Here is a 24884-nt window from a genome sequence, read left to right as displayed (position 1 = left end):
GAACCCTCCTCTTGCTGCACCCCAGCCTGACTCTGCCTTCAACAGCCTCTGACTCCCGCAGCCTGTGCAGCCTCGCTCCCTCCTCGGGCTGCCCAGAGGGCCCTCTGGCTCCAGCACCACGGCCCATGCAGGCAAACTCAGTAGGACTCTCAACCTCAGCCCCCAGGCCCTTCTGGTCCCAACCCACACATGGCACATGCACGTACATGTGCACACAGAAAAGAGGACCCACCTGACCCAACACACACTGGCACACCCCAAGCCCTGCCAGAGCCGCAGCTGCTGTGCGGCCTCCATAAATCTCTCCGAGGCCCCGCACGCCCCCTCTGATCAACCCAACTCCATGTCATTCACCTCGCGTTCTGATGGTTAAAAATGCGTTCGCAGCAGCGGATTGGTTATTACGTCTCAGCCTTAATTAAAGAGGGCCGCAGAACGGCATTTTAACCAGCAATGTCATTTTCTAATTGACGCGGCTCCATTATCAAGAAAAATACTCAAACCAGCCTGAAACGGAGCCGGCCCCCCTCCTCCACCCTCCCGGAGGAGCAGGGATGGTTCAGCTTCAATTTTTAATCTGCTGATGAAATATTCACAGGCCAGGGAAGGGATTGCGTTTCCTGAGATGAAGGATCCCTGCCCTGTCGGGGCTCCCCACCTGGGAAGACAGAGTTTGGGGTGCTGGGGTCAGGGGCATCTGGAGGAACAGAGCCATGCAGGTGGGGACTGGAGACCAGTCTGCCTCACAACCAGCCTGCGGGGCCCAGGACCACCACTTTGCCCTCCCCTCTGCCCGCTGCTGGCATAGGGCTCCTCGAGAGTGACCCTCCCAACTGTCCCTTCTCTGAGGAGGATGCCGCGGCCCAGAGAGCCAGGCACTGCCGCAAGGCCTCCCATGATTTCCTGCCAGGCCTCCTAGCCCCAGACCTGCCACCTCTTCAGACTCTGCCGGCCCCAAGCCTGGCCTGTGCAGGAGAAGGGGGCCCCAACGTTCTGATTTCCTAAGCAAAGCATTCAGAGGGCTTACAATAGCGTGTTTGTACCTCGAGGCCACACGCACTTCCCATGAAGTCTGAGGCTGGAGCTCCATGTTATAGGAAGGGACACTTAGGCAGGTGAGGGAAGCTCGGCACCCCCCTTGCTGAGGCACAGGGCCTCCTGTGGGTGCAGGACAGGTGGCCTCCGCACCATCATACGGCCGAGGTGCTGACGCTGACCCTCCGTACAGATGAGGACAAGGTGGCAGGGGAGACACCACCCAAGCCAGGCCGGGCCCCGGGCTCAGCCTCTCAGCCCCTCAAATGCGTCTCCTCATGCAGTGGGGACAGGCGGCCGAGGAAAGCGGAGCCACTGGCCCAATCCCCACCCCCACCCACCTCAGCAGAAGGCATGAAAATGCCCCAGATGGAGCTGCTCCCGGGGGGAGGCTGGTTCTCCATGGGGAAGGGCAGAGTGGAGCTGGGCCAGGGAGGCCCCAGTGGGCAGTGCCTCAGGCTCCCCATGTGGGTGAGCACAGCCCGGGCACAGCACAGGGGCCCACACAGTCCTCATGTAGCATCGTCTGGGGCTTGCTGTGCCCAGTGGAAGACGCTAGCCAGAAACCACAGGCCTCCAAATGGAGCTGACCACCCACGGGCAGCCCCTGGGGACCCCAGTCACCAGTATGCCAGCCATGTGACATGGCATGTCCAGCTCTGAGCCACCACCCAGGGGGCGAGGACAGCCATCCCCCCTTACAGAAAAGGAAACTGAGGCTTGGAGGAGCAAAGGGCCTTCCAAGGCTGCAGCTGGCGAGGCGGGGGTCAGGGGGCGATGCACCAGCGCTGTGTTCAGGCTACTCCGAGGCTCCAGCCCCACCGGCTTTCTGGGGCCAGTTCCTCCCTCCCCCGGTGGTTTCCATACATCCTGCCCTGGGAGCCTGACACTGACCAGCTGCCCACTCGGCCCCAGACAGGCTGTTTAATCAAAGCGTGCGATCGGCATGACATCTCCTGGTATCTCTGGGCAGCTGCACCCCCATCCTCCACCCCCCCAACACACACACAGCCATCTGGCGGGTCTGCTCTTCACGACCATAGGCCGGCGAGTGCTCTGGAAAGAGGCATGAACCAGGGGTCCTGGGCTTGGCGCAGGGGTCCCAGCAGTGCCTGGGGACCTCCAGACACCAGCCGCGACCAGAAGCTGACCCAACTAGGAGGAGAGGAAGGTGTCACAGGCAGGGCGACATCGTGCACACCGTCCACCCCACTCCCACCCCAGGAGAGCCTGCAGCACCCGTCCGCCCACCCGAGCCAGCCCAGCTCTGCCCCTCCTCCAAGCAGCTTTCCCGGATGGACACCGCCCGGCAGGCCCAGCCCTGGGGAACCCTGTGCACAGCCCCGTGCCTCCAGGGAGACGGGCATTCAGGTGGAACTAAAGTCCCCAAACCTCCTGAGACAAGTCAGCAGGCACACAGGTAACCTCGCCCGATGTGGGGTCTCCTGATGTCACCCACGCATGGGGCCACCTGAGAACCCTGCCCATCTGGCCCATGCTCGCCAAGTGGCTGGGTCCCTGTTCATGCATGCTCTACCCGCCACGAGATTCAGGGCCAAGCCGCCCCTGCAGTGCCACTGCCACGTGTGGCAGCCGAAGACCCCAGCCCACCTGAGCCAGCCTCTTCTCTTCCCCCACCAACCAGCCATCCCTATCCTCCCTCCTGCTCCCCGTGGAGAGGCCTTCCCTCCCTGCCACCAAGTTCAGCCAAGCCCTCCACCAGGCCGAGGCACCCCTGTCCAGAGCTACCCTCAGCAGGCCCACCACCGACACCCAGCTGTCCAGGTGCAGAGCAGCGGTCAGCAGGGCTCCCCGGGTGCCCAGCATGAGGAAGCAGGAGCTTGGGGCCAGGCTGGGGCAGGGAGTTGGGGTCTGCAGGCCCAGCCAGATCCCTCTCCTGCAAGAGCCTCTGTGCAGACCCTCACGAGGCGGGTCAGTGTTTGGGACCCCTCCTGGCCCTCGGTGAATTCAGGGACAGCACAGGTCCCCTCCCGGGAAGCGGCGTACCTACCATGCATCACAAGCCTTCTCAGCGGGGACCAGCCCTTCACTGCAAGTGACAGAACTGGGTCTTGGATATGCCAGCCCCTCCCGAGTCTCAAGGCCCTGCTGGCGCAATGCCACGGTTGGCACTCAGGCGGTACAGAGCTGGTGTCCAAAGGAAGGTCCTGCCAAGGTCTGGGGGTTCTGGGTGTTTTAAAGCCACGCACACACATTCAGCTCTCCCTCAGAGACTGCAACCCCAGGCCCAGTGTCACCCACCTCGACATCCAGCATGCGGGGGAGGCACGTGAAGTCTTCTGACCACCGAACCCTGCATTGGGCCTGAGACAGCACACAGCGGGCACGTGATGCCTTTGACAGCGGATGGATGGGCAGGTGCCATGCAGCCTAGGACCCCGAGGACAGGGCGTACGTAGGCCGGGAAGCACTGAGCAGGAGCCAGCCCTCCACCACAGTCCCACAGCAGCATGGCTGTTCGAGCCTGGCTGAACTCAGCCAAGACTCAACCCACGTGTCGGCCACCTGCATCCCCCGGGACCAGATCAACATTCTGTCCGTGACTGGCCTCCATCTGCAGCAGGGGACAAGCGGCCACATGGGCCCTGGGGGACCTTGGGACAAAACTGGGCTGCGGGGACCCTCCCAGCCAGCCTGAGCTCAGAGGAGCTGCACCTGGCTCTCACTGCCCTGCATCCTGAAAACCATCGCACCACAATGCCTGCTGCGCCAGCAAACGCTGCTCTGTCCTCCCTCTCAAAACCCTGGCCCTGCCACCAAAATGTTCCAAGCTCCAACCACAGACCCCGGGACCACTAAAATGTTCCAAGCTCCAACCACAGACCCCGGGGCCACCAAAATGTTCCAAGCTCCAACCACAGACCCCGGGGCCACCAAAATGTTCCAAGCTCCAACCACAGACCCCGGGGCCACCAAAATGTTCCAAGCTCCAACCACAGACCCCGGGGTTTCACCTCCTGGGAGGCTTCCAGGTCTACCCCAGAGCCCTGGCATTCAATGTGCACTGCTCTTGTAACCTTCGAGGGGTCCTGCATGACCTCAACCGAAACTGCCTCCACACCTGACACCCCCGACTCCCCTCCACGCCTCACGTCCCTAGAAACGGTACCACTGTGCGGGCCCAAACCACAGGGTCACCCCAAGCCCCTGCTCCAGGCCTGTCGGCCACGGCTCTAACCGGCTCCTCCATCCCCCACAGTCATGGCCATGGCTGCCTCTGCTTCCGTCTCCGAGTGGACACGGATTCCCCTCCTGCCCCTAGGGTCTGTCCTCACCGGCCGCCACGACCCTCACTCGGCACTCACAGCCTCTGAAGGATGCTCACCACTATCAGGACATGCCCAGCACCATTGGCCATGCCCTGCCTGGCTCTGTCACCCACTAGCCCCCTCCTGGCTGCCAGACCTCAACGTCCAGCTCTTAACTGACTGCCCCACCCCCTGCCAGTGAGCCCCACCCTGGGGCCTTTGCCCACACTATTCCCCTGGCCTGACAGGTCCTCCTCCACCTCCCCACCGGCTGCTCCTTCCCATGCACAAGTCCCCCTATAGCAAGCCCCCAGAGGGCCTTCCCTAACCATGCTGGCCAGGGACCCTCTGCATACCTGGAACCTGCCCGTCAGCACAGGCCCCTGAATGTCCTCCCCCAGCCCCGTGCTCCTCCGGAGAGGGCTGTGGGGTCACAGCAGGGGCTGGCTCTGACCGACCAGGCCCCCCTCCTGCTTGGCAGAAGCCCGGACACCGCAGTCCCCATCAGGGTGGACGGCACGGTGTCTGCCTCCCAGGCAGACGGAGGAGCCGGGCTGCGCTCGGGGCGCAGAGACAAAGGCAGGCTGACCATGAGCGCCCGCAATTAATCTCGGTCAACACCGTGGCAGGGCGCGTCATCCGCCGGGCAATTTACATTTTTATTAAATTACACAGGAAAATTAGAAACATTATTACTTCCCTCAGTCCTTTAACCCTTTTCTCTACCTGCTCTCCTTACGGCTGCCCCATCCTGCCCACAGATGACTGTGAGGTCCCCACCCCACCCCCGCCTGCCTGCCACCCCCAGAGTGATGGCAAGGCCTCCATCCCACCCCTGCCCGTCACCTCCACAGTGACACAGAGGCCACTACCCCACTCCCACCTGCCTGCCACCTCCACAGAGACAGCTGGTCCCTCCCCGCAAGGGCCAGGCCCCGGATGTGCTGCCCAGAGGCAGAGCCTCTCAAGCTGCCCCCGACCAGCCTCGCCCTTCCCCTCCGTAAGCTGGGAACAGTGAAGCACTGGTGGGGTCCCAGCCAGTCCCAGCTGTGATTCCTCCAACCCACACTGTCCCGACTCGGGCTCCCCAAACCCCTGGGGCCTCCAGGAGGACCCTCCCTCAAAGGCAGCTCCTTGTCCCACCCTGGGCTTCAGACTCCAGCAGCTCACGAGTGCGAGCAGACAGTGGGGTGAAGGCTCAGCACACCTCCAAAATGGGAGCTCCACCCTTGGGGGCATCCACCCACGGCACCCAGACACAGGCTTCCTTCCCCTGCTAATGTGAAGCTGGGCAGTGCCAGGACACAGAGCAGGTCCTGCAGTCCCTGGGCACCCCCAGTCCCCAGAGCCCAGGTCCTAGTCAGGAAGATGAACGAGTCCCCAACACGCCCGGAAATGGCCAGCCACTGGCAGGAGTGCGAGAAGGAACAAGCAGAACCGGCCACAGGGACCAGCTGGGGTGAGGCCACGGGAGCCAGGGGTCCAGGGAGGCCCCTCGAGGAGCCAACAGCCAAGGGAGACCTGAAGGGGCAATGGCAGAAGGGCATTTGGGGGAGGGGATGGCAAATGCGAAGCTGTGACGGTTGAAGACATCACCTCAGTCAGCACAGCTGGTCCCCAGCAAGCCGCAGGAGGGCAGGGAGGGCAGGGCAAGGATGCATGCCAGGGTCAGGGCTGGGACTCCACCCCCAGGACCACAGCGGAACGGGAGGAACTAAAGAGCAGGGCGGCATGGTCCTGATCAGGTGCTCAGAATGGGCCAGCACTGGTAGAGCCAAGGGACCCTGCGTGGCCCCCAACACCACATCACCCTGGGCTGCCGGCCACATCCTGCCTGGAACCCCCATCCCCCCAGAAGTGGCCTAGGCTGCTGCACTGACTCTCAACTGTCTCTACATGGACACTGTAGGATGCACGTGTATCAGGAAACACAGGTATAGGAGAGGACCTCCTGAATGGGGAAATCAAGGATGGCTCCCTAGAGGAGGGGACATCTGGACACAGCAGCAGCCACAGTCCCACCTGGGAGCACCCATTCCACGTTCACCTGTGCCGGGAACTGACACATATTTAGTCATGAATGAACCAGGCCAGAGAGTCAAGACTTTGATTATTTTCACCTTCCCCGCCACGCATTTTGCACTGACAGTGTCAGGGCTGGGGCTGGGGAGATGTAGCAACAGTTAATTTCAACTTCGATTGCTCTCTCCTGCCTTGGCTCTTTTTCGGTTCCAGGTTTCACGAGTCCCCATGGAGGACGGAGGCAGGCAGCTGGTGGGACAGGCTGCCGGGGCTGCCAGCAGATCCTGGATGAACACCTGGTGGGTGCGGCCACGCCAGCCATGCGATGCCAGAGTGACAGAGCTCCCGCCGGAGCCCCCGTCCTGCCTGTGGCCTTGGTCTCTGCTTGATGGAGGCCACCAAGGCCAAGGCTGGGGCTTCTCCAACCCCAAACTCCAGATCCCTCCACGAGGATCCATGCCAGTCCCAGGGAGGGGCCTGAAGTGAACAAACCAGGTACCCCCACTGCTGACCACCCAAGGGCACACAAAAACCCATCAGGGCTTTGGTCCAAACGTTCCACCTCCTTCCCAGCAGCTACACGTAATGAGTACCTGACAACTGGCCCTCCACAGAGCAGCTAGAGGGGCACAGTTTCCTCACTCACCCGGTGGGGACACCAGAGCCCACAACCTCCAGGGCATGTCCACTTTCATTTTCTCAGCCACTGGCAGTGGTCCCAGCAGCATGGGGGCTGCCACGGCTCGCTGAGCTGGACAGAGCTGGAGCCTGGGGTAGGGAACCCACCCGTCTACACTGCAGCTCGAGCACCGGGCCTCACGATTCTGGCCAACTGTCCCCAGGCACACGGCGCAGGGGTGCAGGAGGCAGAGCCCACTCTGAATGGCTGTCACTGCTGCCCTCTTCCCCAACTCCACATCCGCCGCCCAACTCTGCTGGGTCCACACCAGGCACGGGGCCCGCACGGAGGCCGGGTCCCATCACTACCACCAGTGTGGTGGGACAGGAAGCCCAGTGCCCACAGAGCGTCGAGGGGACCTGAGCCGAAAAAGTCTGCTGCAGAGGGCAGCACCCAGGCAGACGCGGGTCAGAGTGGGAAGCTGGTTGCTAAGGGGTACAGTGGTGGGGCCTGCCTGGCTCCTGAGGACGGAGGGGGGCTCCTGAGGACGGAGGGGCGTCCGTGGCCAGGGGGCAGCGAGAACTCCACCCCGGGGAACCACAGAGGGCGACGCAGCAGAGAAGCACAGTCCTCGGAGGCCCGGGAGGTGGGGAGGAGAGGGCTCCAGGGCCCAGGGCCTGGGATCCAGCCCCGTCCCAACCTCCTGTTGGGAGCCCCCGGAGAAAGGAACCAAGGACTCCGCTTCCACCTTCGTAAGAGGAATCTAAGCCTTGGGCGGGTGCCCAGGGTTGGGGGTTTTGCCAAGAAACCTCCAGTTTCCCCCACTCTGCAGCTGCTGAGTCAGGAGCAAAGGGGCGGGACCCCAATCTCAGCCCCTTCCGGCGGCGAGGGCAGGAAGCTGCACCCCACAGGTCTCTCCAGATACCAGGCTAGATAGACCCCAAGCTGCAGAACCAGCCCCTCCCCACTCCTCCACCCCGGGAAGAGGCACACCACAGCCTCCGTACATGTCGGTGCCAGAGGGGGCTGGGAGAAAGGGAGGCCCACGGCAGGGTGGGGGCAGACCTGTCCACATTTGTACTGCATGGGCCCCAGCCTACCGGGTCCCTGGGGCCAGCTTCAAAGGGCAGGGGACGCTGGACTCAGGCCTACAAGGATGGAAAAAGAAGGGCAGAGCAGGCACACATGCCAGGCAGAGGGAACGGTGTAAAAGGCAGCACAGAGGTGAGGCCACATGGGGCATGGCCTCCAGGGACCTCAGCAGGACAGGCTCCATGAGGAAGGGCTGAGTCCTGTGGGGAGGGTCTATGGGGACACGCCCACCCCACTGTGGTAGGGTCACGAGGGCCAACGACCGGCCAGAAGGTGAGAAGGCGCCGGAGGAGCCCATCTGGTGACCCAGCCAGCCGGCCCCGCCTTCCAGGAGGAAACACTCTTTCCCACAGTTGCAGAAGATCCTCTTTGCCTGAAGGAAGAACGCAGGCTCCCTCAGCTCAGTGCCACGCCCGGCTGGGGACGGGCAGATGGAGGGCTGGTCCCAAGGCCCGCAGGCCCGTGACAGTGCACCAAGTGCACACGCCTCTCTCCTCTGGTCACTGAGAAAGATGGGGACAGGACAGGGGACGTGACCCCTTAAGCTCACGTCAAGGCTGCACCCAGTGACTGGTCTCACTTACTGGCCCTGAGCACTTTCTGGGTCCTAGGATGGTTCCAGAACTAGCTGCCCCTGCAACCACTCCTCCCAAGAAAATGCTTCTTCCCGTGAGACAGAACACTCATGCCCTCCTCACACTCCTTCGCCCCACACTCAGCACCCCCTATTCCAGGGGCTGCAGGATGCTGATGGGCAATCCTGCATGACCCCCAGAACCCGGAAGAAGAAACTCCTCTTCCCAGCCCTCAGACAAAGATACAGAGGTTCAGAGGGGACCCCAGCCAGCACCCTTCCCTGCTCCCAGGCAAGAACTGAAGGACAGGCCTTACTTCAGTGAACCCTCACAACCACCCGGGCAGCAAGTACCCTCACTCCACTTCACAGATGAGAAAGTAGAGACTGAGAGATAAACACGCTGCCCCAGGTCACATGGCATGTAAAAAGGCCACGTGGGGTCCTGAACGGTGGGCCGCAGACAGCTTCCTGGGCTCCAGGGCAGGAAACCCCTCCAGACCTCCCAAGGCCAAATGCTCTCGGCCCGAGACGCCTCCCAGGGCAGGGCAAGTGGAAACCCCATAATCTGCTGCAGGCTCTCTAGAAGGAGGTCCCCCCAACCGCCGGGGCCGTGGGATTGGGTTTCCTGGCCTCTAATCAAAGGATTACCCAACAATCCCCGGCACCCACACGTGCCTGCATCCACAGCCATGCCACCCATACCACTCACATCCAAAGGGAAGGTCACTGCAGCGGTGGCAGGGCCACAGCCACCACCTGCGCTCCACCCGCTGAGCCAGCCAGAGCAGGAAGGGCCAGGAAGGCAGGTAGGCAGCCTCCTCCACAGCACTGTCCACTCTCCTGTGGGGCCAGGTTCCCCCAAACCCACCAGGTCAGGGCAGTCCACACCAGCCATCTCAGCCCTGGAGACCACACATGGCCCTGCAGGAACCACAAGGGCCTCCTCCCGCAGCCCCACAGCCCCACCACCTGCCTGGGCTCACAGCAGCTCCCAAGCAGTCCCTTGCCCTCACCCTGCTGTTACCACTCTGCCTGCACCGCCCCACTGTCCCCCGCTGACGGCAGGAAGAGGCCACACAGCACGCTGTCCCAAGTGCAGGCCTCTGGGGCCTGACCACCTGGGGGACCCCTGCTCTCTATGCCTCAGTTTCCTGGCAGGGAAAGGGCAAGGATCGGCCCCTCCATGCCCACAAGCTGTGTGGCCTTGAAGAAATCAGTTCAGCCTCCCTGAGCCCAGGCCTCCTCTGTAAATGGGGGCAACTCCCTCCCCCAGAGTTCTGGGAGAGCAATGGGCTTGCCACAAGCTGGCACTGGAGCACCTGGTGCCTTGTGGCTTGCTAGTCCTCAGCCCGGACCCCCGCCCCTGCCCTCACTCTGGCCTGGGATCCACAGTGGGCCCTGGGCTTTCTCCAGTCTGATCTCACAGTTCAGAATCCACTACCCACCAAATGCCAGCATGAGGACCCCCACCCCAGGCCCAGCAGAGAGCCTTCAGGGAGACGCCTCCCCATTCGGGGTCTTCACGTCCCCCAGCCAGCAACACCCACCACAGGCAGGCTCCAGCTGGCTGGATGCTCTGACCACCCCTAACCTCCGGGTTGGGCTTCACAGACCCTGGACCACAGCAGACCCTCAGCAGGTGGGGCCAGGCCAGCAGTGGGCAGAGCCTCAACAAACCCAAGCCCAGCCCTGCCCAGCCAGGCCCCAGGCAGTGACGCTGCCAGTCACGCGCCCAGTTCCCAGGCCACACTGCCCAGTGCCTCTACCTCCCAAACTCCAACCTCCGGCCAAGACCCAGAGGAGGGGTGGCAACAAACAGTCACACATCGAGACATTCCCCTGCCACCATGTACGCCCCACGGTGCTTCCCGAAGGCAGGAAGAGGTCAGCCGCCCTGAAGAGCTCCCAGAAAGAGAGAAGCTCTGCCACCAGGTGTGTGCCGGCCAAGCTGCAAGCCGGCCCAACCCCGGGCCACCCACGCCCACGCCTCCTCCAAGGTCCTGGCCTGGGCCAGGAAGCCGGGTGGAGACTGGAGGGCGGGGGCCTATCTCACCCAGAGTTGCTAAAAAGAGCCAACGGGGAAGTAAAAATAGGAAATAAAAATAAAATGGCTCCAGCCAGGCCTGGTTGTTTGTGTAGGAAGCAAGGCCCCTCCCCAGCCAGCAGGGAGGGTTCGGCTCCAGGTCCCTCCCAGAGGAGGAATGTCCCGCGACCCTAGCAGCCCCCAGAACTCCAACCACGTGCCAGAACCCCAGGCTGGAAGCGGCTCAAAGAAGAGAATTCAAAGAATCTGGATTCGAATCCCGACTCTGCCGTTAACTGGCCACATGATATCAGGCAAGGAGCTGAGCCCCTCTCCGTGGCTTGGCCTCCTCATCAGCGCTGCGGTGCAGGGAGGGAGGGAGCGTGCCGCGCTGTGCTGACCACATGCTCCAGGTACCACCGCCCACAGCGGGGCCTGCGGTCACAGCTCCGGCCACCCACCTCTCCCTGTCCCCACCAGGGTCCTCCCATCTGTGCCCTCACTCCGCCCCAAGGTGGGCCGTCAGGAGGTGAGGGCACGAGGCCAGGGTCAGGAGACAGCCTGGCTGTCAGCTGGCCCCGCTTGCCAGCCGTGCCGCTCTCAGACCTCAATTTCCTCATCCACACAATTAGAGGAAGCCTTCCTTCCTCTCCTTTCCTGCGAGGCCTTTCCAGGGTTCACATGAGGCTCACTCGCACTAAAGCGTGCGTGACTGACCCTGGCTTCAGGATCGGCTCAGCTCATTCTCCCAGGGCACACAATTCCTCAGAAGACAGGCTCCTTGCTCCTGGAGCTGAGACACCCCAGCGCGAGGCCCAGGGAGGACCGCTTGGGCCACAGCTCACACATCCAATCCACCCGCCCAGCCTGGACGGCGTGCGGCTTCTGCACTGCGGCATCGCTCAGTCAGGCAGCTGCAGGACGAGATGTGGGTCAAGGCTCAGGCACCGAGACCATCTGCTTAGGTGTCTGCAGAAAGGGATCTGAGTGCTTCGGGTGGTCGGTGATACCCGCCATGCTGTGGCCAGAGGGCAGGCAGTGAGCTGGTACCACATGAGCCCCATTGAACCAAAACATACTGCTTCAGAGTGCTCCCTGGCACTTCCTAAAGCCCCTCGGCCCTCACTCCTGGCTTGATAATTATCACCCCTGTGCCACTTCCTGGGAACTGGCTGAAAGGTCAGGGGGGACATCACTGGTCTGCCCCAAACCACCATCCCCACAACAGCCAAAGTCTTTCTAGAACATATATTTGCCTGCAGCCCTCCACAGCTCCCTACAGCTCCCCATTCTCCTGTCCTGGACCCCCAGCCCTCAGGACCCTTAGCTAAGGAGGGAGCCAGACACGGGCAGTGGCCAGTCTCAAACCTGCAGGTGCGGGCCATCAGAAGGTGTGGGGCACAAGACACACAGAGGCACACACAGGCACACGCGCCGACACAGCACGGGCACAGGGAGACACGTGAGGACGCAGGTGCACACGGACACACGCTCGCACAGGGACACGGACAGACAGACACAGACATGAGTGCACACAGACACAGGCTCAGACACGGACACAGATGTGCACAGAGGAACACACGCGAACGGGTGCACACAGACAGGCTCACACAAGGGCAGAGGCGTGCACACTCACATACACACACAGGTTCACACACACACAGACACCCACACACAGGCTCACACACACACAGACACCCACACACAGGCTCACACACACACAGACACCCACACACAGGCTCACACACAGGCTCACACATAGGCACACACACACAGACACCCACACTCAGGCTCACACACAGGCTCACACACAGGCACACACACACAGGCATGGCACCCACACACTCTCACACACAGGCTCACACACACAGGCTCACACACACAGGCTCACACACAGACACCCACACACAGGCTCACACACACACAGACACCCACACACAGGCTCACACACAGGCACACACACACAGACACCCACACTCAGGCTCACACACAGGCTCACACACAGGCACACACACATAGGCATGGCACCCACACACTCTCACACACAGGCTCACACACAGGCTCACACACACAGGCTCACACACACAGGCTCACACACAGGCACACACACACAGGCACACACACACAGGCATGGCACCCACACACTCACACACAGGCTCACACACAGGCTCACACACACAGGCATGGCACCCACACACTCTCACACACAGGCTCACACACACAGGCATGGCACCCACACACTGTCACAGGCAGGCTCACAGGCTCACACGCAGACAGGGGCTCACAGGCACAAACCCTGGTTGGAACCCCAGCCACACACGTAAGTGAGCCCGCCTGTCCCTTCACTCCATGCTGTTCTGGCTCCAGGTGCCCAGAGGAGGGTCTGGGGAGGATGACACGCCCCTGAAGGCCGGGCAGGGAGGAAGGAACAGCCAGAGGGTGCCATGCCAGCCACCTCAGTCCTGGCCTTTCTGCCAAGAGCCCTCCAGGCTGCTGAGCCTCTGAGCTGGCCAGAGGGCATGAGAGGGTCCTCATGGACAGGGCACAGGCAGGCAGGGCCCTGAGCCCATGGGGCCAACCCCAGGCAGGTGACCACCAGCCCTGCCCCGACGCCAGGCACACGGGCGGCAACCTAGGTCCGGCTCCGAGTCCCCAGGTCCCTGCCGGTGTGGGCACCACCAGTGCCAAGCAAGGCGTCCACAGCAGAAGGCAGACAGCAGTGGTGACAACAATCGTCCCCTTGTTCTCAGGAAGGCGGCCAGGCAGACCTGAGGGAGGGCAGAGGGGTCAGCAGAGAGGGCAGCACGGGGGCCGTCTCCAGAGTCCTGGAGGGAGGATCTCTGGGCTCTGGGGAACCCTGGAGACTCCCAAGTACCAACAGAGGCCTGCTCGCTCCCCCAGCCTCACCCACAGGGCTGGGCAGAGTGCAGGGGTCTGGCCCTAGGGCAAGGCTGGGGTGCCGGCTGTGGAGTGAGGGGCACCAGCTGCCCCCTCCGATAATGACTTCGCAGCTTATCAGCCATGTCCAGGCTGCGTGGACTCCGGCAGCCAGCCCCTCCCCTACCCCCACCAGCAGCCGGCGAGCATCACTGCTTCCTAGGCAGGAGGCCTAACTGTCCACACGCAGGCAGGTCCTGGCCACTGACTGCGGCCAGACGCACGCGGGGACACGCCTCTCCCAGCCAGCAAGAGTGGCAGTGACCTCTCCTGTGACCTCATGGCCTGGGGGATGCCAGCCCAGGTCAGAGGGACCCAGACGCCACTTGGGCTGGAGGCCCATCAATCTGGGACCAGAAGTGGCCTGTGTCCTGCAGCCAGGGGGCCCCTGACATGAGAAGGCCCTTCCACCACCATGGCTGGCATTTGTTCTTCAGAAACCACGTCCAACGGCAGCCACAGGGAGCCAGGAATGAGCCAGCAGGGGTCGAATGCCTGGCGATGGCCGTGCCCCACACACCTGCCCATCCTGCCAGCCGGAGGGAGGCCCAGGGAGGCCCCGGGACAGCGCAGCATAACCACACACCTATCTTCTGTCAGGGCTCCTGACACCTCCATCCCTCCCTGTGGTCACTGCCCAGCGTTTCCCTCCATGCCCTTCCTGAGCCCTACGTCGTCTGTGGCTGCCGCTGACCGCCTATCTCCCCCACTGGCCTGGCAGCCCACAAGGGCAAGGACCTGCCTGTCACATCCTCAGAGCGGCTCTGGACAGAGGGGCCCTCCGTGAGCACTGGTGGCGCAGTGACCCATCTCTCCCCTGCCACCGCTCAGGGCTGGCACGCGGCCACCTGAACCGAACGAAACCCGTCTGTCTCGTTTCTTTTTAGAGAGGTTCAAGTTTTGCATTCTACGTCTGCTCCAAGGACACCCAAGAGTCTCTGGGCGACCCCCCGGGGGGAGGCGCACTGCTGTCTGACGCAAGGGAAGGCAGAGTCAGCGAGCTCTGCCCTGGAAGCCTTTGATGACGCAAAGCGAAGACACAGGTGTTGAGGACGAGACACTGGCTTCTCCCAGGCCAACTCCTACGCATCCTTCATGACCCAGTTCAAAAGCCCCAACTCTCTGCATGCCAGGGTGAGCCGCTAATGCCTCCTCCATGTCCCTTCTGCCTCCAGTACCTCCTCCCACCACCATGCTCACACTATCTCCACCCCAGACTGGGGTCAGGGACACCTTACAGGTAACACAACTAAGACCCAAAGAGAGTTAAAACATCTGGTCCAAAGCCATACACCATCAAGTGGCAGCACTGGGGTCCATCTCAGGCCACCTGACCCCAGGGACCACTACTGCCCACTTCAGGGCTAAGCCTGGCTCTGCTGGGCCTTGCTGGTGGCCAGCAGGAACCTGATGGATGTGGGTGGACAGACGGACAGACAGATGAACGGACGGACAGACAGCAGGCAGGTGGGAGGCATGCTACTTCTTCTCTCGTGGCTGGCCTTGACCCCCACACTGCTACAAGTGTCAACAAGACGTGCTAACCAGCGGTGGAAGGAGCCAGGTCCCCAACAATAGCAGGCATTTGGGGCCGAGCACCCCTCCCTCTCTCAATGTAGGAATCTGAGTTCAAGGACTCTCAGGCTCTGTCCAGCAGCCGGCGACAGCCACATCTCAAACACACTGAGCGACGATGGGGCCTCGCCTCAGGCAGGGTGCCCCCCTACCAGCCCCGAGCCTCAGCCTCAGCTTCCACCCAGGGCCCCCAGGGATTCCAGCTGGCCCAAGGAGTCCTCAAGGACAGTCCCAGACCCTCCCATCTACTCCCACCCCCAGAAACCAACACCGAGCTAGACACACAGCAGGACTTCCCTTCCCTGGAAACTGGACCGGCCTCCAGAAGGAGGGGAGTTCATGATTTGAGAAATCAACTTTGCAAGGAACGGGCTCCCCCGTCACATTTCTGAACCTGAGGGTTGAGGGGATCAGTCGGCTGACCGCATGGATTCGTGCCACAAACTTCACGAGGCTTATACAGCACCTGGCACCGTGGGCTCAGCAGCCACGAAGACCTAGAGCCAGCTCCCAGCCATGAGAGGGGGTGCCTGGGGCCAGCCCTGTGTTAAAAAAGACTGTGAGGTCTGAGGGCCCCACGGGAAGAGAAGCAGCGCCCATTCGGTGACGTCCGCCGAGGCTCCAGCCGGCCACAGGGTACGGCGGCACGCTTCCCGCCGTGGACTCTGCCTGGTATCCTTCCTTCCATTTTCCAAATGAGGAAATCAACACCAAGAGGGAGGAAGGAATGTGTTCCAAGTCACAAAGTCCACAAAGTCCACAAAGTCCATGTGGCAGAGAAGACGTAGGCTGTGAGAATGCCCGGGTCCACTGTCTGCAGGGGCCTGGAGACCAGCTCTACGTTGCCGCTAAGAGGTGGCGCCTCCTGTGATCCCAGCCTCGGGAGAAGGTGGGTCACACAGGATACCAGGGCGGGTGGCTCTGACTTTGTGCCCAGGAGACTGAGGGGAGGGAAGAGGAAGGCCCCGCTGCCCTTCCAGTCCTCACCCCTCCACTGGCCCGGCACAGTGCGGGCGGTGCTGCCCGCCAGGCCCGCCTCACCACTGTCTGTGCCCAGAGTGACCTGGCACCCCTGACGAAGTCCCCGCCTCCCTGCCCTGCACCTCAACCTTGATCCTGGGCAGAAAGTCCACGAAGGGGTGGGGAAGGGACAGCTTCACCGCCTCCCGCGGACTCTGCTCATGGTCAGAGCTGTTTTCTTCCCTCCGGGTGGGGAGAGGGCGAGAAGCCATCCAACAGCCTGGCACTCACACAGGGGCCTCCAGGCAAATGGCGCCTAAGCTGCCCACAGGGAGAGGCAGGGACTGAGGCAGGACCACAGGACACTCCAGGGACAGACCAAGGGATACAGGAATAGGTGGTGGGGAAGGGCCCCAGCCGCTCCTCCCAGCAGTGGACACACCCCGGAAGCCGGAGCCCCGAGTTGGGGTACCACACAAGGGCACCAGTGGGAGTCACACTTCAGACCTGGGCGGGAAGGAGAGGGGACATCAAGCCAGCTGGGGGCAGCCAGGCTGCAGTGAGACTCACCCCCAGCCTGAGCTGCTCACAAGGTTAATTAGTCCCAGGCCAGCTGACCGTAGCCCCGTGCTCACAGGGGTCTGCACCAGCACAGAGCTGGAAGCCAGCCAGCAAGGGGCAGGCCAGAGGAGCCTGGTCACACAGTCAGCTCCTTCAGAAACCCTCCAGGGAAGCCCCCCACTCAGGCATCCCTTCCCTGTACCCTTGGCTGTAACCAGATCCCCCTGGAGAGAGTCCACCCACTCTCTCTGCCTTGATTCCTTCCCCACCTCCCACCCAACAAACTCCTACTCATCCCTCAAAGCCCAACTACATCACCTCCTCTGTGAAGCTTCCCTGACCTTCCCCAGGCAGTTTACGCGTGAGACAACTGAGGCCCAGTGAGGTGAATTTGCTAGCCTAGGGCCATACAGCCTGTGACTCAGAGGGGCGCTCACTCATCGCATGGGGCAGCCTACCTCACCAGTTAAGTTTTAGACATGAGAAAATCAGTGAGAGGTGCCTAATGAGAGAGGAGAAGCTACAGAGCCACGTGACACCAGGTGAAGGCCTGGTCTCCGTGCTGGGGACAATGTGGTACCATAGAAGGTTCCAGGCAACAGAGGTCAGTGCCCAAAGAGAGAAGGACTAGACTGGCCTTGAGTGATAACCGTCACGGAGACTGACGCCACTCGTCAGTGGCCCCTACTGCCTCTGCTCTGCCATGCCCCCAGGCCACCATTTCCCCATTATAAGCTTCACATCCCAAAAGTGCTTCACCACAACACGCCCAGTACACATCCAGACCCAGACCCACCCTGGCTGGCTCAGAGCCCATGGCGTCCTGGACCCCAGCAACCCAGACCCTACCCCAGCCCAGGTCCTGTCCCCTCAGCTGGGGAGGGCATAGAGCCATGTTCCAGGGAGCTGGTCCCCAGTGTGCCACCCTGACCAATGGCCAACAGCACATCAGAACAAAGGCAGGGTGACGGGAAGGCAAGGCAGAGGCTTTGACAGCCAGAGGACCCCCAGAGAAACTGAAGCCCAGGGAGGGGAAGGGACCTGCCTGGGGCTACACAGCAGCCTGGTCAGACAGCAGCCCCCACCATGCAGAAAGCTGAGTTCGAGGGACGGCCAGGCACACACCACCACCGCCACAGCCCGTCCTATCACTGCGGCAGTCACTGACACTGCTGCCCAATGCCCAGTCCTACTTCTAAGGAGCAAACGGTCACCAAGGTGGTCCTCTGGACACCATGCCTGGGTTGACGGGAAACCAGGAGCTGGATGCGGCCAGCCAGCCTCTCTCCAAGGCACCAGGTACATCCTCCCCAGGCACAGGTGCTGAAGCCACTGCTGACAGGCAGGAGACGTGCTTTTGATTCCACTCTCTAAGTCAAGCGAGCCCTTCCAGCACATCTGTACTGGGTGCTGCAGGGGTGCCCACACCTCAGAAGGGCCCTGCCCTCAGGAAGCCTGGCAAAAAAGAGGAAGTTGGATGGGTGGCTGGCACGTGGAGAGCTCCCACCCGCCAGGCACTTGCACCAGCAGCGGCCTCAATGCCAAACACAGGCGTGGGATCACCCCACGGCCCTCGGGTGGGAGAAAACTGGGCAATAGTCAGGCACAGACCCAGGAGGCTTGCCAGCGGGAGCTGAACGCAGGCTCTGGGCAACAAGTCCAAAGCCGCAGCCCCACTCCAAGCCCTATACCGTGCACACTAAGGGGGCTGCGGGGCACCAAGGACGGCAGGTGGGCTCTGGCTGCGGAGGCAGGCTGAGCCTGCACAGGCGGAGAGGGCAGAGCAGACAGGGGGAGTCCCGGCAGAGGCACAGGGCGGCCCAGGCCCAGGGGCGCCCGATTCACAGGGGCTCGAACACAGCAGCTGTTGGGAGCCCACCCCAGTGACTCCAGCCACCTGTGCTGTCACTGCCTGACCTCTGCCCAGGGCCAGTGTGGACACTTAAGCTAAATTGGTCAATTACAGGATACTTAGATCCCTCCCCGGGGCTTCCCAGCCTCACTGCATTCTGGGCTGCAGCACCAGGAAGCCTGTTGAATCAGTAACCTCATTACAGCCGGTGGCCGCACCCGGGGTTGTCTTTGAACTCCGAGGGTTTATCCATGGCGGCTGGAGGATTTACACACGGCCTGGCCCGGGCCCAACTCACTCTCCCCTCCCCTCAGCGCCGGAGGCTCCAGACCCCGCACGCACGACAGCAGTCTGAGCCAACACCCATCACCCCCAGCCCTGGCCCCAGGTACAGCAGGGGAAACCGAGGCCCAGCTGGAAACTACTATGGCTTAGACGGCCAACAGAGGTGCAGGGAGGCCAGGCACGGCCTCTGGGTCACCCCAGAGGTAGGTCTGTGACCAAGGGCTTCCCGGGGTCCCTTGCCCCAGCAGGCAGCGCCTGGAAGAGGCGACGGAGCTGAAGCCAATCATCAAAGACAGATGTGGGCTGTGCAGGGCAGACCCCGTGGCAACTCCTCACACAGAGACCCTGAGAGGCTCTGATCCCCTCAAGGACCCCTCAATGTCTCACCCCCCAGCCCCAAAGTCTGGTCCCCTCCACAGTCTCAGCATCCCTGACCCGGCCACAAGAGGCCTGGCTGCTCTGCTTCCCCTGGACAGCCTGCCCCACACTTCATCCAGTGCCCGGGGAGGGGAGGTGGAGCCAGGGCCAGGGAAAAGGTGCCTCACCCATACCCATGCCCAGGAAAGACAAGCCCCAGGCCAGCCCAGGGACCTGGCCTACGCCCCTAGGAAGACGCTAGGAACCCTCCACCCCTCTCCCAGGCTGCCACGCTGAGGAGCCCAGCCAGGGCCAGGGTGCACGGCCATTCATAGGGGCCCCAAGGCCCAACTGAAACCCGTGAGCCACCTGGAAAGTCACCTCCGCCTTCCAGGTCTCACCTGGCTGCCGCCAAGCCACCCTCTGCACAACGCTGGGGGCCTCATTCCAGCCAGGAGCACCATGCTGGGATCCCCTGGTCTCCAAGCACCCATGCACCTGCGCCCGGCATACAGGCCCTATCCAGCCTCACCTCCCACATGAACCCCCTCCTGGCTCCAGCCCTGCAACCCTACCCTTGTGTCCTCACCCCCTTCACCCACTCCAGGCCAGAACTTGCTGTCCCTACTGCTGGGCACCCCTCCCCCACCCCTCCTCCACAGGCAGCAGGACCACGCCAGCACCCAGGGGGTTCTCCCTAAGCCACGTGTGGAAAAACCCACCAGCAGTCCCGGCTTCCCCAGCCTGGGCTGTCAAGGCTCTGTCAGGTCACCCTGGGAAGGCTGGGGCCGACGCCTGCATGCATGGGGTGGGCCACGTGTGCTGGGTTAGGACCTCAGAAAGAACCTCACCCCTGCCCTGCCCTGGGACCCCGGGGTCCAACCTCACCCTGTCCACTCCCCCAGGTCCCTTAGGAATTTGCTGCAGACAGCACTGCCCTGGTGGCATGAGAAGGTGGGCAAGCCACAGCTTCCAGGCTGGGCCTCTGCTGCTCACCCAACTACAGCTTTCCAGCTGGGAGTGGGGACTTCTCCCAGCCACCACCCCAAGCCAAGGACAATCCTGGAGAGAGGATCAAGGGATCGCCACTCCTGAGAGGGCCTTCAACCAGCACAAGCGGCCGAGATGCCCAGTCCCAGGGCACAGAGCTGGCAAGGTGAGACCTCAGCCCTCCCCCAGTGCCACCACATAACAAAAATGTCACTCACTCGGGCCAAGACCAGCAATGGCGCTCCCGGGAACCAGCATGGGGCACAGACCCAGCCTGGTCGGTGAGCAGCCTCTGAGGATGCTGAGGGGCAGGAGGACCTAGGGCAGCACAGCCCCCACTCTGGGCACGGGTCCTCCCAGCTGGAGCTCAAGGCAGCCCCCCGCTAGTCAAGTGCCTAAGAAAAAGCAGGCCTCACAGCAGGACACAAAGGCTGGCCCACAGACCTCACCCAGGGTTCAGTGTCCCCATCCGCTAAGTGGGCTTGTCTCTGTGACATCTCCGAAAGGTCCCAAAAATAAAGTCCCTGACAGGCAGCAGGCGCCCGCTGCAGCCATCGGCACCTTCATGGGGGCAGGGTGAGTCCTGGACAAGCTGGCGAGATGTAGAAAAAAAGGAGGCGAACAAATCCTGCAGGGACCACCGTGCTCCTTGGGGGACCCCATGAGGCCTGGCTCACTCGCGGGCACGCCAGGACACGGGCCGGTGGCCAGCAGTGCCAGGTGAGAGCCTGTGACTCCGTGTGTGTGCGACGGAGAGCGTGAACACACCCAGGCCCCGCACGCGGTTCGCACCCGCTCTCCCCACGGTGGCCGGGCCAATTTTCCTTAGCTGCTTTCTGCTCCATTTCACGCTCATTCAGCTGCTGAGCTAGACAATTGCTTTGTAACTCTAGGGCGCAATTTCCCTGTCTGTGAGGCGCTGGGGCACAACTGCTCAGAACATCTCGCACCAGGCTCGGGTGGGTGTGCAAACCGTGGTCCCTGCTCCACCTGCCTCCTTGGGCCTCTGAGGAGGGTCCCTGCAGCGGCACAAGGGCTGGTCCCAGGGACCCAGCAGCAGTGAGAACTCTCCAGTGGCAGGCCTATACCCACAGAAAGGGCTACCTCAGTGTCCCCAACGTCCTCTATTCCTGAGTCTGTTCCTCCACACCTGACAGTCCCAGCGACCATCGTGGCCCGCTCTGGTCCAGTGCTGGAAACCTGGCCCCACCCTAACCCAAGCAGGAGGCACAGAGAGGACCCAGCCACAGGCTAGCAGAGACAACCCACGAACGGACTCCCCGAACTCCCAGTCAGCCTATGACACACAAGGCTGCCTTCTCCAGCATCTGGAAGAGCCAACGAGTGTGTCCATTTTCCAGATGGACAGCCAAGAGGCCAAAGAGCAGACCAGGCAGGCAGCGAGGATAGAAGGCCCAACCCCAGGTGGCCTGACCACTCGCCCAGCAATGGGACACCGCCTGTCGGAACCTCTTTCTGGGAAGGTGCTGATCCTGGGATCCCTGCAAAACCACCATTACCTCCATCCTGCAGGTGACAAAGGCCCTGAATGGGAGGGGGCAGAGGAGGGGAAGGAAGGATGAAAGACGGAGCTGCACCCTATAAAATGGAAACACACAGGCAGGTGGGTAAGGTGCAGGGGGAGGAGAGTGACCCCTCTACCCACACCATAGCACCCTAAAACTGATCAGCTTAAGAATCTCAGGACAAAGGTCTGGAAGGTGACCCCCAAATGGACACCAGCCCCCAACAGCCACAGGCCAGCCCCCCAGACCCTTGTAGCCCCAGACCCCAGCCTCACCCCTAGCCCAGCAAATGGCTAATTCCCATGAAAACACACCAATTAACGGGCCACCCCACGGCCCTGGCCACCAAAGCCAGCTAAAAAAGACAAACTCAAGCCCGGCAGAGAAGGGAAGGAGGGGCAGGTCTTGGCTTGCAAAGCCCGGGTCCCAGTGACAGTGCCCCAGCCCTGAGCCAGCTGGGGGTTGGGGAGGGCCTCTGTCCTGTGTCTGCTGGGACAGCTGTGCCCTCTTCTCCAGAGGACAGGCATTGCTCACCCGAGGTCCCAGCCCTGAAACATTTGACCCATGGCAAAACCAAACGTCACCTAAGAAATGAAACTTCCCAGGCAGCCTCCACTGGCACTGGGTGGGCATTTAAGGCTTTCACCTCACCCCCACACCATCTTCCATGCAGCTGAGGTCTGTCCTACTCTCTCCTGATGCCAGAGCCTCCCCACACGCACAAGCCCCCAGGGGCAGAGGGGCACACCCCTGAGTACCCCGTTCCCACAGTAATTCCACAGCAAATCCTCCAGGCACCCTTTCCCAGGGGAGGAAACAAAGCCCACGGACAGAGACTTTCCGCACAGCCGCGGGGAAGATCGGGCAGGGGTCAAGAGAGGGCAGTCAGAGGGGCCTCCTGGTGGAGGCGAGCCCCCCACAGGCCCTGAAGGACAGGCACAGCTGGAAGAACCACCAGGTGCTGGCAGAGCCGGAAGCCAGTCACAGCAGCTGCCCGTGTGACCAGGGCTGCCGGCTCAACCTGCACCCCACACCCCAAGGGACTCAGAGCACCCGCCCCCCCACCAGCCCTTCCTAGGGGCCCAGCTCATCCCACCCACATCTGGACAGAGGGTCACAGCTGCGTGCTCGGGTCCAGGCCCAGCAGTGAGCCCTAGGCAAGGATGGAGGATAGCAAGGCCAGGGCCACCATCGGACTGGGCCATTTTTCTCACCCTGACACCTCCCCAGTCAACAAACAGGGCCCCTCCAGAGTTTACCAAGACAAACACCCGGCCATCAGGCAGTGCCCACGCTAAAAGACGCCCTCGTCAGGCCGGAGCGGGACTCCAAGTCCAGCCTCCTGAGAGTCACATGGCCCTGTTATTTCGGGAGGACCCGGAATGTGCTCTATTTTGGGTCCCAAGGGCTCTGATGTTACCAGAAGCCCCTCATCCAGGCTGCAAGCTCACCCAGGTCCCTGAGTGCCCCGACTCCAAGAGTGGTCAGTGGGCCTACAGCTTTGCCAGCGGGTCTCTCCACAGGCACATGGGGTCTGGTGTGGTCTGAGACCTTTGGACTCCGTGGACTCCGCCTGAGTCCCACCATTCAGGATAAGGCCAGCCAGGGCCTTCTCCCCGGCAGGCGTGGGAGCACGGCCAGCCCTGGGCAGCAGGGCCAGGAAGCTGGGGCTGCCTCTGGCGAGTCCCTCGGCCTTGTTTTCCTTCCAGATCTGGATGCTGGACTCATCCCTGCCCTCACTGAGTGGCTCGGTGGGCACTGACAGGGATCCTCCCCTGGCCCACCAGTCCCAGCGGCAGTGAATGGGGGAAGGAAGAAGCCCTCTCTACCCCAGACCCCAAAAGTGGCTGGGCAGCTGTAAGGGGTGGCCGAGTCTCCCCCAGCAGCCCCAGGTCTGACTGGTCAGCCAGCCGGGCCAAGACAAGCCAGGCCCTGCGCCCGCCACTCACCCCCAGGAGGGATTAGGCTGTGTTGACAAAAGGGCTTAGACAAGTAACCGCTTAAATGGACCTTCGACTGCTCTGGACTTCAGAGCTGGTCACAAGCTTAGAAAAAAAATAAAATGTAATCAGAGCCCAGGACTCTCTGCTCAGCCCTGGGGCGTGGGCTGCCTGGGAGGCCATGGGCTGGTCGGGAGAGCTGGAGAACAGAAGACTCCCAGCTTCCTTGTGGCAGGGGAGTGCCCAGGGAGATCCCTGGGGCAGTGGCTCAGAGGCACGACCTCTCCTCTTCACAGGGACTCCAGCAAGCCACCATGGGGACTGGGCACCCTTGCTCCCTCACCCTACATACACCAACTCTGTGGACTATCCCTGTCCCATCCAGGGCATTAAAAACAGGGACCTGTTCGGTTCTCAGTACTCAGCTGAAGTGCAACCAGCCAGGCCCCTGCCACGTCCGGGGGCCAGACACTGAGCTGAGCATTCTTGTTCCAGAGGAATCGCCTGGGAGAGCGCAGCTCTGTATGTGTGGATGTGTGTGTGCAGATGTGTGAGTGCAAAGCTTTAAGGGGGAAAGGCAGCTCCCCCCACCCCACAGTGCACTCAGTCACAGACAGCGCAGCGTTCCCTCCTGCCTCGCACTCAGCAGTGCCACCAGCTGCGGGTGCTAATCCCAAATCCAACACTTTGTATCCTGGGGGCTCAGCCTCTCCCTGCCAGTTTTCTCATCTGCAAAATGGGCATGAGCGCCCACCCCTGGAGGCTGAGCCCTGGAGCTCATTCAAGGCCTCAAGCCCATTACTCCAGCATGATAGAGTTAGGGAGTAAGTGTCAGGTCTGACAAACCTGGAACCCACTCCCCGCCCTGGTCACGGAGCAGCACACCTGCCTGTGAGTAGTAGGGGTACTCAGACTCTCACCTTCATATCCAGGAGGGGCTGGGTCCATGCTGGCTCCCCTTGATGTCCCATCTCACTAAACATCCCTGCAGCTACACTGGCTTCTGAGCACCTCCTGGGGTGGCCAAGCTGCACCCCAGGGTGTAAGGAGGGTGGGCAGGAGGGGCTAAGGATGGCGGGGTTTCATTCATAATCAGCTGTTTCAATTTCCATTCAGCACAAATCCTTCACCCGGCCTGACAGCCTGGCTGCCGTCCCACCACCAAATTAATACCCTTCCCGGAGCTCATTTATAAAGTCTCCCCCTTCTCACTAGCTTCCAAATCCTTGGGAGGGCAATGGGTGGGAGCCCCAGTCATGCCCTC

General features: G+C 62.0%; 1 protein-coding gene across 2 annotated transcripts in view; it reads right to left on the bottom strand.

Annotated features, from left to right (window-relative positions):
- Positions 1-24884, bottom strand: part of RXRA (retinoid X receptor alpha) — a 116273-nt gene that overhangs the window by 90425 nt on the left and 964 nt on the right. Inside the window, exon 1 of one of the 2 annotated variants that reach the window (XM_073022086.1) lies at positions 4661-4679. The exons of the other annotated variant lie outside the window; for it this stretch is intronic. The gene's annotated coding sequence lies outside the window, so the exon portion shown is untranslated. Of the gene's footprint in view, positions 1-4660; positions 4680-24884 lie in introns of those variants that run through there. 2 annotated transcript variants of the gene reach the window in all.

This window comes from Chlorocebus sabaeus, chromosome 12 (assembly GCF_047675955.1).
Source record: "Chlorocebus sabaeus isolate Y175 chromosome 12, mChlSab1.0.hap1, whole genome shotgun sequence".
NCBI classification, from domain to species: Eukaryota; Metazoa; Chordata; class Mammalia; order Primates; family Cercopithecidae; genus Chlorocebus; species Chlorocebus sabaeus.
Note: the sequence above shows the minus strand (reverse complement) of the source record. Positions and strands in the feature narration are given on the sequence as shown.